A 13048-nucleotide genomic window follows, 5' to 3' on the forward strand; every position below is an offset into this window, starting at 1 on the left:
AGTTGGGAACTATCACAGTTTTAAAATACATCTAACCTTCTTGTTTTCTACATTTTATTTGTATACTTATATTAATCTCTATTTTTCATATATTGACCAAAACCAGACATTGGAAATCTACTTCATTTAAATGGATACTTCTGTTTATGCTGAAAACACATGTTTCTTTTTTGTTCCTTATTTCAACTATCAAATATATATACTGTTTCATTCTACATTCAAGAAATATAGACTTGGTAAGACAACTTATTTGGTTCAAATTCTAGCTCTGTAACTTTTTCATTTTGTATCTTTGGGTAAATTAATTAACAATTTTGCCTCAGTTTATACGTCATCTGAAAAATGAGAATAATATGCAGACTCTTTTAGGTTATGACAAAACATGAATAAGAATAATATTGCTTCTACTATATTAGCACCTAATAAATGTTAACTATAATGAATTTAGGCCTGGGTTTAGATGCAGTTTCTCTTAACAACCCACAAACCTATCTATGAAGTTACAGTTAAAAAAGTACCTAATACTAAAAAGAAAGGTTAAGCACTAATGTATTAACTGAATGAGAGCAGTTATAACTAACTAAACATTCCTAAAAACTGCATTTAAGGAGTTCCTGTCGTGGTGCAGTAGTTAACGAATCCGACTGGGAAGCATGAGGTTGCAGGTTCGATCCCTGCCTTTGCTCAGTGGGTTAAGGATCCGGTATTGCCGTGAGCTGTGGTGTAGGCTGCAGACGCGGCTCGGATCCCGCGTTGCTGTAGCTCTGGCATAGGCTGGTGGCTACAGCTCTGATTCGACCCCTAGCCTGGGAACCTCCATATGCCGTAGGAGCAGCCCAAGAAAAGGCAAAAAGACAAAAAAAACCTAAAAAAACTGCATTTAAAAATTCAATAACATTTCCATATGCCTCAGAAATTCCACACCCATTTACCCAAGACAAAAGAAAATATATGTCTATATATCTGTTCATAGACTCTTTATACCTATTAGTCAAAACATGGAAACAACCCAAATATCCATCAATATGTGAATAAATAAATTACGGTATGGCCTATACAATGGAATACTACTTAGCAATAAGCAAGAAGTAATAACATGTAATAACACAGATGAATCTGAAAATATTTTACTGAATTGAAAATATTTTACTGAATGAACAAGGCCATGCACAAAAGATAATATAAGATCCTATTTATATGAAATTCTAGAATGACAAATCTAAATTACAGAGTTAGAAAGCAGAAGTGGTTTTCTGGGGCTGAGGATGGGATGTAAACAATTGTTGGTGTTAAATTCTATATGTTTTAACTGTTTAACATGATGGCTATTTTCCTGACTGGATCCCTGTCTGAGGAAACAACTATGTCAAGACATTAGAAAGAAGAAGCATATTTATTATAGACAAAGTAAAATAAGAAATATAAAGATAATATAAACTAGTAAAATAGAAAATTATAGACTCTGAAGCCAACAGATGTTCCTTTGAATAATACACTGGCAAGATTAAGTTAAAAAGTGAAATATATTTATGTATCAGGAATGAAGAAAGAGAATTCATTACATATTACACAGATACTTAAAACAGCAAAGAGGATACTATGACTAAAGTTTTCCCTCAAAGAAAACTCTAGGCATAGATTACTTCAGGATAAATTTGTCTAAATATTTAAGGAAAAATGACATCAAGTTTATATAAATTCTACCAGAGAAAGAAAAAGAGGAATGAGGAGTGACTTCAGACCTTGTTTTGTGACTGCAATGTAAACTTGAACTTGAAAAACCTGAGGATATTATGAAAAAGGAAAAATTAGAGTCAAATGTCATAAACATAGGTACAAAAATCCCCTAAATGTAAATTAGCATATTAAGTCCAACAATATATACAATAAAATGTGTCATGGTCAAGTAAATATAATAAAGATACAAGATTGGATTCACATTTGAAAATTGATTAGTGCCACTTTACACACCAACAAAATGAAATATAAAATCACATGTTCATCTCAGTAGATGTAGGAGAATTTTGATGAAATACAATGTCCAGATAGGACTTTCCAAAAAAAAAAAAAAAAAAAAACCTCTTAGAAAATTAGGAATTGGAGACAACTTTGTTAATCTGATAAAAATCTATAAGAGTGTACTTAACAGCAAAATGTTGAAAGCTTTCCATCTGTGATAAGGAATATTAATAAAATGTATTCCATAATCACTTCTATTCATCATTGAATGTGAGGTCTCAACAGTGCAAACATGCAAGAAAAATACACGAAAGTAAGTACCTACCTTCACACCCCTCATACTCATCCTGCAAGTAAGTACTCTTCCCTTCTTATCCAGTACAGATTCTAGAGTCCTTCACCACTACAAATTCTTGACCATCACCAACTCACTTGCCCCTCGGTCCTTCTACTGCACTTGCCTAGAAAATTCTTCACCCTGCACATGATCTCTTGATTCTATTTGTATTTGGCCTCCTAAACAATTTTCTTCTTGCAATTAGTTGTCTTCTTTCTCCTAAATCATTAGTTATTCCTTCCTTATTATATAGGTAAAGAAAATTTCAGCAAAACAGGTATCTATAGACACTGTATCAACCTCCTGGCCTTCTATTCTTTCCCAAACCATTCCATTAAGACTTTTCTGTCTCTTCTTCTTCACTGAAGCTGTTGTCATCAAGGTCAACAACAATCTCCATGTAGCTAGTCCACATTAAGCAACATTTCACTGAAATATTCTCTCTTCCATTTCTGACATACTTTCTTCTTTTGGCTTCTAAAAGCCTTTTATCCCCACCAACAGGCAGCTTTTCTTATTCTTCTGCCCAAACTGTAAATGTTGGTTTAGTTGGTCCATGGCTTGGTCTTGACCTTTCTTCTCATCCTTACCTACACTCTCATATTATTTAACTCAGACCCAAGACTTTAACTACCACCACACCGCCAATACATGTCTACAAACTTGACTTGTCCCTGGACAAAACATTTGTATATCAACTATTTAATATTTACCATCTTTAATGTTTTCTTTTTGATTTTCAAAAGCTCTTACTTATAACATATTCTTGATTACTGGATCATACCTCAAGATCAATCTGCTGTCTCTATAATCTCTCCCCTTATCATTCAGCCAGAGGCACAACAATACACCCCACTGTTCAAATGACAACATCTAGAAATGATTTGTTCTTCTTGTTCCCTCACATTAGAAAGTTCTAGTCATTCCACCTCCAAAGTACATCCCAAAGTTGTTTAGTTTTCTCCATCTTATTTTCTGTTCAAATTATACTATCATCTCTAACTTGGAATAGTATGATAGTCTCTTGATTGTCTCATTTTTGCCTCTTGTAATTTCCATCAGCTATATATAGTACCTAAGTCAATCCTTTTACAAATACAAGTAGGCTTATGTTATACCACAGAATGTTTCCTAGTATAATTAGAATATATTCCAAAACCTTTACCCTGCCATGTAAGACCATATGATCTAGTCCTTGTCTAACTCTGCAGAATTATCTCTTCATACTCTTGCCCTGCTTCCCACAATCCAGCACACTGACCTTGTTTCCATTTCTCTAACATGCTAACCTTCTGATGTCTCAATACAACCTCCACAGTTTCTCTTTCCTGATCGTTCCATGGCTGATTCATTCTCATTGTGAATACATATCTCAGCCAATTATGGTTTATGAAAGAAGCCTTCCTAGTTAACTCAGCGATCTCTGTCACAACACTGTTTTCACCTATCCATACCTGAAATTTAATCTTCATTTTTTCTCTGCCTCCCCCACCATAAGTAAGGACTTTTTGTGTTCTGTTAAGAATATTTTTAGCATACTCATCAATGCCTGATGCTGTATAAGCACCAAATAAATGATGGATATATCAAATCAATGGTTGTTTTCCTGCTAGTTTAAGGACCATTTACACAGGATTGTGTCTCATTCAAAACCTAACATAAACTTATGCACCTAGTAGATGCTTAATAATTTGTTGAATTGATATATATAAATAAATGAAAAGTTTCAAGATGTGACTCTTAACAAGATCCTACTTCTGTAATGTTTCAGATTTATTTTGCCATCCATGTACCAACATGCAGGCTACTATCCTGCTTTAAAAAAAACTAACAGAAGCTTTATGCCACTCTAGAAATTTTAGCTTTGAGTATAGATACAAGGCCTATAAATCATGGCTTTGAATACATTTGTAATTTTATTTCTAACAAAAATTCTTTCAGGAAATAATCTTTACCTAAAAATCGTTTCCTCCCTACTTCTCTCTTTCCTTTCTTTACTTGCTTATCTCTTGATCCTTCTTTAAAACTTGTTAAAGTATACTGTACATGATTTTATGCCTGGGTCCTTCATTAGAATATGAGTTCCTATCGGGCAGGGAAAATTTTACATGGCTTTAAAAAAGGAATCTCCGAGATATATCGATTTAGATTTTTAAGGTACTTCAGTAGTAAACTTCTATTATGCATAGGTTATTACCCAAAGACTTAATCTGTACTTCAAAATAGAAGACCTGTCTTTACTTATTAAAGTATGACATTGCCACAAAGACCCAATGTTTATGTCTTCAGCAGTTTGCATAAGGGCTGACATGAACTCAGTCTGTCAATAAGCATGGAAGAAAGTGATAGAGGGAAAGATAAGGCAGAGAAGAATGAAATATTTTTCTATCATCTGAAATATATTTTGCTATTCTTTTTTATATCATCTTAGTACTCTCAACATTTTCTGATTTTTTCATGTTTTTTTTTCCCATTTCAACCCTGACTTCATCAGATGCCCTGTAAAAGGGATCACACCTCATTTGAAGAACTCATTCATTTTTTAGTCTAAAGACCTAGTTCAAAGGCTCAAATCAAGATGGTGAAATAGAATGATGCAAAACTCACCTCCCCTCAAGAACACATAAAAAACACATATACATGTGAAACAGTTCTCACCAAAAACTAACTGGAGACCAGCAGAAAGACTCCTATACAGCTGAGGCTGTAGGAAAGATACATATGGAGTTAGGTAGGAAAGGAAGATAAGTGGTCGGGTTGGAACCTCTCACCTGGAAGGGAACCTCAGAGAAAAAGGGAGTTACATAGGCAAAGAACCTCCCTGGGGAATCAGTGGTTCAATCCACATATTAGGCACTCCAACCATGGGGTCTGAAAAAGGGAAGGCAAGCCCCCTTGGCCAGTTGGAAGGCTGGCGGAACTAACAGGAGGGCTGTGGGAAGCCTGGACTCTGCTCATGAGGAGCACATAAATACTTGCTTGCTCCTAAAGCAGGGCAGTAAAAGTAGACTGAAGCCATTCAGGTGGCTGACTGGTTTTCCCATGACTGTGCCGGCATGCGCCCTAGTCTGACCTCACCAAATGCTTTAGCAACATTTGCCTTGCATTATTGCTCCACACTGGAGCAAGGACTACCATAACTGAGGAAAAAACTCAATTGTGACATGCTGAGGTAGCTCAAATGCCTCTGAGCAAGGAGGGGGCAGCCATTACTGGCAACTGCATAGGTGGCTCATCAGAGGCAGTCCAGATCTCTGACAGTAGCTAGACTGCCAGAGCCCAACCCCTGACCCTCATCAAATACCAACACCCACTCCTCTCTTTCTAGCAGTAAATCCCTGTGGGGCAAGGCTGACAGTGCTGGGAGGGGGAAAAGCACAGACTCAAAAGGAATTGAGCTAGCTTGGACCAAAACCTCAGGGCTTCTGCTCCAGCAACTTGGGCCCCTCCATGCCCCCGATAGAGCAGTGATAGCTACTGAGCATAGGGGAAACCCAGCCTTACCTCACTTTAACATGAGCCCCTCCATCTCCTGCCCCACCTCCTACCAAGGTGACAACTGCCAGCATGCTCTGAGGAAAGATATGGACTTCTGTTCACTTCAAATAAAGCTCTCCCAAAACTGAACCTAAAAGTAATGTTAGTGTCTTTTTTCTAAGTGGAAAACAAAGGCCATAACAAAGAAGTAACTATCTCTAGGAAAGGAAAAAGCCCATTAAAAGAAATAAAGAAAAGAAGATCAATACAACCAAGAACTATTTTTCAAAGATAAACAAAACAGATAATCAATCAGTGTGAAACATTACATTAACAAAAGGAAGGATAAAAAAAATAACTTGATTATCTTAAAACACACAGAAAAAGCATCTGAGAAAATTAAACATCCGTTCATGATAAAAACTCTCATCAAAGCTGATATAGACAGAACATATCTGAATAATTAAGGCCAATTATGATACACCCACAGTTAACATCCTATTCAACAGTGAGAAGCTGAAAGATTTTCCTCTGAAAGCAGGAGTAAGACAAGGATGCCTGCTCCCACCACTTCTTTTTAACATAGCGGTGGGAATCCTAGCTACAGCAGTCATACAAGAAAGAGAAATAAAAGGCATCCAAAATGGAAGAAAAGAAGTAAAACTGTTTCTATCTGCAGATGATATGATACTATATATAAAAAACCTTAAATTCTCCACCAAAAACTATTAGAATTAAATGAATTCAGTAAAGTTGGAGGATACAAGATTTACACAGAAATCTGTTGCTTTTCTATACACTAAAAATGAGCTATCAGGAAGAGAAAGTAAAAAAAAAAAATCCTGTTTAAAACTGTATCAAAAAAAGAATAAAATACCTAGGAAAATATTTCAACAAGAAAGGTTAAGACCTATACTCTGAAAACTATAAAATACTGACAAAGGGATTTGAAAATGATACAAAGAAATGGAAAGCTATCTCATGGTCTTTGATTGGAAAAATTAATCCAATATTAATATTGGAAAAATTATATTTTTAAAATGGTCATACTACCCAAAGCACTCTACATAGTTAATTCAATCCCTATCAAAATACCCATGATGTTTTTCACAGTTCTAGAACAAATCATCCTAAAATACATATGAAACCACAAAAAAACCCCAATTGCCAAAGTAATCCTGAGAAAAAAAAGAACAAACCTGGAAGTATCTAGCTCCCTGACTTCAGACTACATGACAAAGCTACAGTAATCACTGCAGTATGTTACTGTCACTAAAGCAGAAAAATAGATCAGTGGAACAGAATCAAGAGCCCAGAAATAAACCCATGCACTAATGGTCAATTAATGAACAACAAAAAAAGAATATACGATGGAGAAAAGACAGTCTGTTCAATAACTGGTGCTGGAAAAACTGGACAGCTACATGTAAAAGAATGAAATTAGAATATTTCCTCATACCATATACAAAAATAAACTCAAAATGAATTAAAGACCTAAATGTAAGACCTAAAACCATAAAACTCTTAGAAGAGACCACTGGCAGAACAATCTATGACATAAATCACAGCAATATTTTTTGGACCTGTGTAAGGCCAAAGAAATAAAGACAATATAAACAAATGGGACCTAATTAAACAAAGATTTTTGCACATCGAAGGAAATCATCAACAAAATGAAATGAAAACCTCTGGAATGAGAGAAAATATTTGCAAATGATATGACCAATAAGGAGTGAATATCCAAAATCTATAAAGACTCCATACAATTCAATATAAAAAAAAACTGGGCAGAAGACCTGAATAGACATTGTTCCAAAGAAGATATACAGATGTTCAACAGGCACATGAAAAAATGTTCAGCCTCGCTAATCATCAGAGAAATGCAGATCAAAACCACAATGAGATACCATCTCACACTTGCCATAATGGCTACCATCAAAAAGAACATAAATCACAAACATTGCTAGGGCTGCAGAGAAAAGAGGACCCTAGTACACTGACTGAGGGATTGTAAATTGGTGCATCTGCTATAGAAAACAGTATGGAGGTTCCTCAGAAAACTAAAAGTAGAACACCATATGATCCAGCAGTTCCACTGTTGGATATATATATGCATGAAACAAAACCCATAATTTTAAAAGATACATGCATCCTAATGCTCATAGAAGCATTATTTACAATAGCCAAGATAAGGAAGCAACCTAAGTCCCCATCAAGAGAATGGATAAAGATGGTGTGTTGTGGATATGTACATATATGCAAAGATACATACCTACACAAAGGAATATTACTTAGCAATAAAAAGAATGAAATTCTGCAAATGCAACAACATGGATGGACCTAGAGAGTACTGGGCTTAGTGAAATAAGTCAGACTGAGAAAGACAAATACTGTTATGTTATTATGTATAGTCTACAAGACTACAAAACATAAAACAAATGATTGTACATAAAAAAACAGAAACTGACTCAGAGAACAAACTAGTGGTTACCAGTGGGGAGAGGTGAAACAGGAGTATAGGATTAAGAGGCACAAACTACTATGTATAAAATAAATAAGCAACAAGGATATATTGTACAGCACAATGAAATGTAGCCATTATTTTGTCATAACTTCAGAGTATAATCTATAAATATACTGAATCACTATATTATACACCTAAAACTAATATAATATTAATCAACTATACTTCAACAAAAAAATTTAAAGACCTAGTTCAATCCCGTTTGCTTGTATTTAGCAGAATCAGAAATGGACCCACATTTGTTGTGGACTAGTAGTTAAAATTTCCATTGTTACTGTTTATTTTATAGACAGGGAAAATAACATACACCGTCTTTGGCTTTTGGCATACCCTCAGATCTGTGCTGTATTATAGGTTTGACTCTGTGTATCTTTGTCATGGATACGAATCCTGACAAAGCTTTAGTATACAATTCATTAAGATTACTTGTGTTTAATTATTAAATTATATATAAGTACTCACTGAAAAGATACTACAGGAAAAATTCAAAAACTTCCAAGATAATAAATGGCATATGGCCCACTTATTTGAAATATTCACATAATGTGTCTAAGATTTAGAATCTGAGCTCTGTTATTTTTATACTTTATTTGTTGAGTTCAGCTCTACTTAACATATCAGGGAACTATCCACTTTAGCAATAAGCAGAGCAGAAACTCTACTGTTTTTCAAAATCCTTTAACAGGATATTGGAGGGAATTCATGTGAAATACACAGAGAAGAGTTTTGTTATTTTGGTAACCTCACAACCCACCTAATGAATCCCTTTATGATTATGTAGGAATTGGCCTTGAGGCAATAACAATAGAAAAGAGAACAAAGATTTTTAGTCTTATCTACTCAGCAGAAAATAACCAGCCATGTCTATATGGAGGGTCCACATTACATGAAAGAAGTTTGCTTATAAAACAAGGTTTTGAAAGTGTAGTTCACTGAGTACTACTACTCATATAAACTAGATCATGGGCAATGCTATAGTTAGTTTCAATAAATAAGCAATATTTCAACTTTGTTGGTGAAATAAAGAATACAAGCAAATAAAAAAAAATAATGTTAAGGCTTGATCAATTGCTAAAATAAAGGGTTCAGACAGTAGGTATCCAGGAGATTTGAGCAGAAATCACTGAACTTTAGAAGAAAAGTAGTGGAATGAATTATTCCTTAGGTCAATCAGTGACTTAGCAAGTGTCTCTTGAGTCTCTGCTATATGCAAAGCATTGCTCTAAGCACAAATGTGAACCTGTGGGAAGGAGTGAGGTGCACAGTCCCTTTGATCAGTTTACCTGCCCCCCCCACCCCCCTCATTCTTTTATACTCTGCAAGTCTCAATAAGACATTTTCTCTCAGTCAGTTAAATGCTTATCCTTGTATTGTTAAAGTAACCTTTATTAACTGGTCTCCTCACCATCAATCTATCTCCAGAGCAAACACTTCTTTTTTGGCCATACCCTTGGCATGTGGAAATTCCCAGGCCAGGAATCAAACCCATGCCACAGCAGTGACCCAAGCGCCACTGAAGTGACAATGCCAGATCCTTAACCTGATGCGCCACAAGAGAATTCCCAGAGCAAACACTTTTTAGTAGGCAGAATAATGGCCTTCTTCCCAAATATGTTCACATCCTCATCTTACAACTTATGAATATGTTATACTACCTGGTAATGGAGAATTAAGGTTGCTAACTTGGCTGGTCTCAAAGAGATCATTTGGGATCGCCTGAGTGGATGGAAGGTAGCCACAAGAGTCATTATTGATGGGGAAGAAAGAGGCAGATGAGTCAGAATCAGAGAGATGGCATTGTGAGCAAGACTTGATTGGCCATTGCTGTTTTGAAAATGTATGGGGCCACAAGAGAAGGAATGCAGCTCACCCCTAGAGCTAGAAAAGGCAAGAAAATGGATCTCCCCTAGAAATTCTAGAAAGGAACACAGTCCTGCTTACCCTGATTTTAGCTCAGTGAGATCCATTTCAGAGTTTTGACCACCAAAACTGTAAAATAACAAATTTCCTGTTTAAAGCACCAGAGTTTGTGGTAATTTGTTACCATAGCAGTGGGAAACTAACACATTCTTCTGTTAGAAGGACAAGGTACTTTTCAAACCACATCCCTTAGAATTTACCCCTTTTATAGTCTTTGACTTAGCCCCATGGAATTACTTAGAATCCCAGAACATCTCAAACTCTTCTCCACTCTAGTACTTTTGTACATAGGCCTCCTATCTAGAATGACTTTTTTTTTTCTTATACAAATATATTTGAGATTTTACATGTACAAATGTTTATGTCTCATCTTTACCTTAACCCAAAATGACGGCAGCAGCAATAAACTCATGTATATTTTTAAATTTAAAACTCTCGTTATTAGTGACATTTCATCTTCTCTGATGTAACCTTTGGTCACTTGAGTTGGTGGAGCTTTTTTGGGGGGAGGTTCTTAATTTATTTGGAGTACTTTCACTTTTGGTTTCATTTTTGATTACAACTTTTCTGCTCTATTCCCTCACCTCCAAATTTTTTGCTGTTTCACGAAATCCGTGTTGTCCCAAGGCTCTGCTCTACTTCTCTTTGTTTCTAGTGCTGATGCCAGGAGGTCTCTACTTTGTTTAGAGGTTTCATATCAGGGGAAGAATTAATGCACCAGAGATTTTAATGTTTTTAGCACTGAGAAAAGGTTGGTAGTGCTAAAAACATTAAATTCCCTAATTACATTACTTCCTCCCCTGACATACATACATATTGTTTTATATTTTGTTTTTCTATGTATTAAACCCGTAAGATATTATTTTTGTTGTCTACACAATAAGTATTCACATTTACTCTTTTTTAGAATGACTTTTTGTGCCCTCTTTATCTGTTTTATTTTTTGTTTTATATTGTTGATATTATTACTTTTTTTTTTTTACTTTTTGTCATATTAGCATGGTTTGTGCTTTTTCCAGTTTTATTTTCCTTTTGAAAAAAACTATAAATAATTCAATAAACTATAATAAAATTCACTGAGTTTAAAAAAAAGATACCTTAAATCTTTATATAACCATATACACCATTTAAAATATACATTTATAAGGGCCTTCATTGACCAGGGATCAAATTAATATTTATTTATACATTATTCTAATTATCTTGGGAGTGTGTGTATGGTTTTCAACTATATTTTCATATTTAATCTACTTGGGATTGATATTGTTGTATAGGTGAATCTATATACTAATTTTATTCTCTTCTTCCAAAAAGAGTAATTTATCCAAGACTTAGTTATTAAATGACCATTCTTAATCAAATAATAAGTGCTTAGATAAAGCTTGGTCTATTTTAGGATTGTCTAAATTTTTTTTTTTATGCTTTTTAGGGCCTCACCTGCAGCATATGGAGGTTCCCAGGCTAGGGGTCTAATCATAACTGTAGCTGCCAGCCTATGCCACAGCCATAGCAAGGCCAGATCTGAGCTGCATCTGCCACCTACACCACAGCTCATGGCAATGCCGGATCCTTAACCCGCTGAGCAAGGCCGGGGATCGAACCCACAACCTCATGGTTCCTAGTCGGATTTGTTTCTGCTGCACCACGATGGGAACTCTTACATTGTCTAAATGTTTTAAGTATTTCTTTTTAAGGATTTCTGTATTCCTGCACACATACACAGTACTGTAAAAATTGACATTTTAATATGCATTCCAATACCAGGCACTGCATATTACCTTATTATTCTTTCTTTTTAATTTTTTTCTTCATTCCTCAAAAATAACTTTAGAGTCATTTCATCAAGTTAAAAAAAATCCTTAATGGATCCAAAATAATTTATAATTTAAGCAAAGGATAATTTATGTCTTTACATGATTCTTTTTCATCTAGGAATAATTTTCTTTCCACTCATGTATCTCTTCTATTGTATCTTTCAGTAATTATTTATATTTTTAGATATAAAATCCCATATCATTTAAAGCATTTCATTAAGTTTATTATTTAAACATTAAATTTATTATTTAAATATTAAATATTTAAATTTGTTTTCAAAATATTTAAATGTTTCATTAAGTTTATTATTACCAGGAATTTTACGCTTTTAGTTATTAGCAGTATCTTTTTTCTAACTAGTTATATTAGTAAATATTCCTTTTGCTAGTCAGTTACTTGCTCTGGTTAGTTTATACCTACAAAAGGTAGAGGTAGATTTTAATGGCAGGATTCACAGGTATCTTAGTGAACTTTAAGGAGGGATTTTTTTTTTTTCAGGATTCAGAAATGAACTGTAAACAAATTCCCCTGGGATTCCTGATTGCTTCTACAGATCTTGTTTACAAGCAAACATTTCAAGCTTATGTGTTCTATTCTGGGCAGAGCTTTCCTTTAAATTAGGTAAGATAAAAAGTATATATTCAACAAAAGTTTCAATATAGAGAACATCATCCTTAAGAACTATAAGATTTTAAGTTGAATATTTAACCATATGAATATTTAAACATAAGTCATGGTCTTTAGCACTCTATTATCATTTCTTCACAATTTATTACATGATGTTAACAGTAGCATATAATATATACTGAATGATTACTATGAATATATTGAGTAGTTTCACATATGCTTTCATATTTATTATCACAATTTCCTTAGAACCCAGTACCCCATGAGTTCAAATGGCATCCTATTAAAAATGAAAGCTTTGATTTCAGTGAGCCTTACTCCCAGATTCTGAAAAAGGACCACTACTTCCTGCAAAAATGTCACTCAGTGATATCTGAGAGTCTGCAGGT

General features: G+C 34.5%; 1 protein-coding gene and 1 long non-coding RNA gene across 10 annotated transcripts in view; one reads left to right on the forward strand and one right to left on the reverse strand.

Moving 5' to 3' along the window:
• Positions 1 to 13048, forward strand: part of LOC110257768 (uncharacterized) — a 575664-nt gene that overhangs the window by 554247 nt on the left and 8369 nt on the right. For both annotated transcript variants that reach the window (XR_014835852.1, XR_014835853.1), the window contains one exon: positions 12531 to 12665. This is a non-coding gene — a long non-coding RNA (uncharacterized LOC110257768). The remainder of the gene's footprint in view (positions 1 to 12530; positions 12666 to 13048) is intronic.
• The window catches only part of LOC110257722 (uncharacterized), a 476707-nt gene that overhangs the window by 100169 nt on the left and 363490 nt on the right, over positions 1 to 13048 (reverse strand). The gene's annotated exons all lie outside the window — the stretch shown is intronic.

Source organism: Sus scrofa, chromosome X, assembly GCF_054392235.1.
Source record: "Sus scrofa isolate SSC_HxYL_T2T_F1_AM1 chromosome X, Sscrofa_HxYL_maternal_Yorkshire_Landrace_v2.0, whole genome shotgun sequence".
Taxonomy (NCBI): Eukaryota; Metazoa; Chordata; class Mammalia; order Artiodactyla; family Suidae; genus Sus; species Sus scrofa.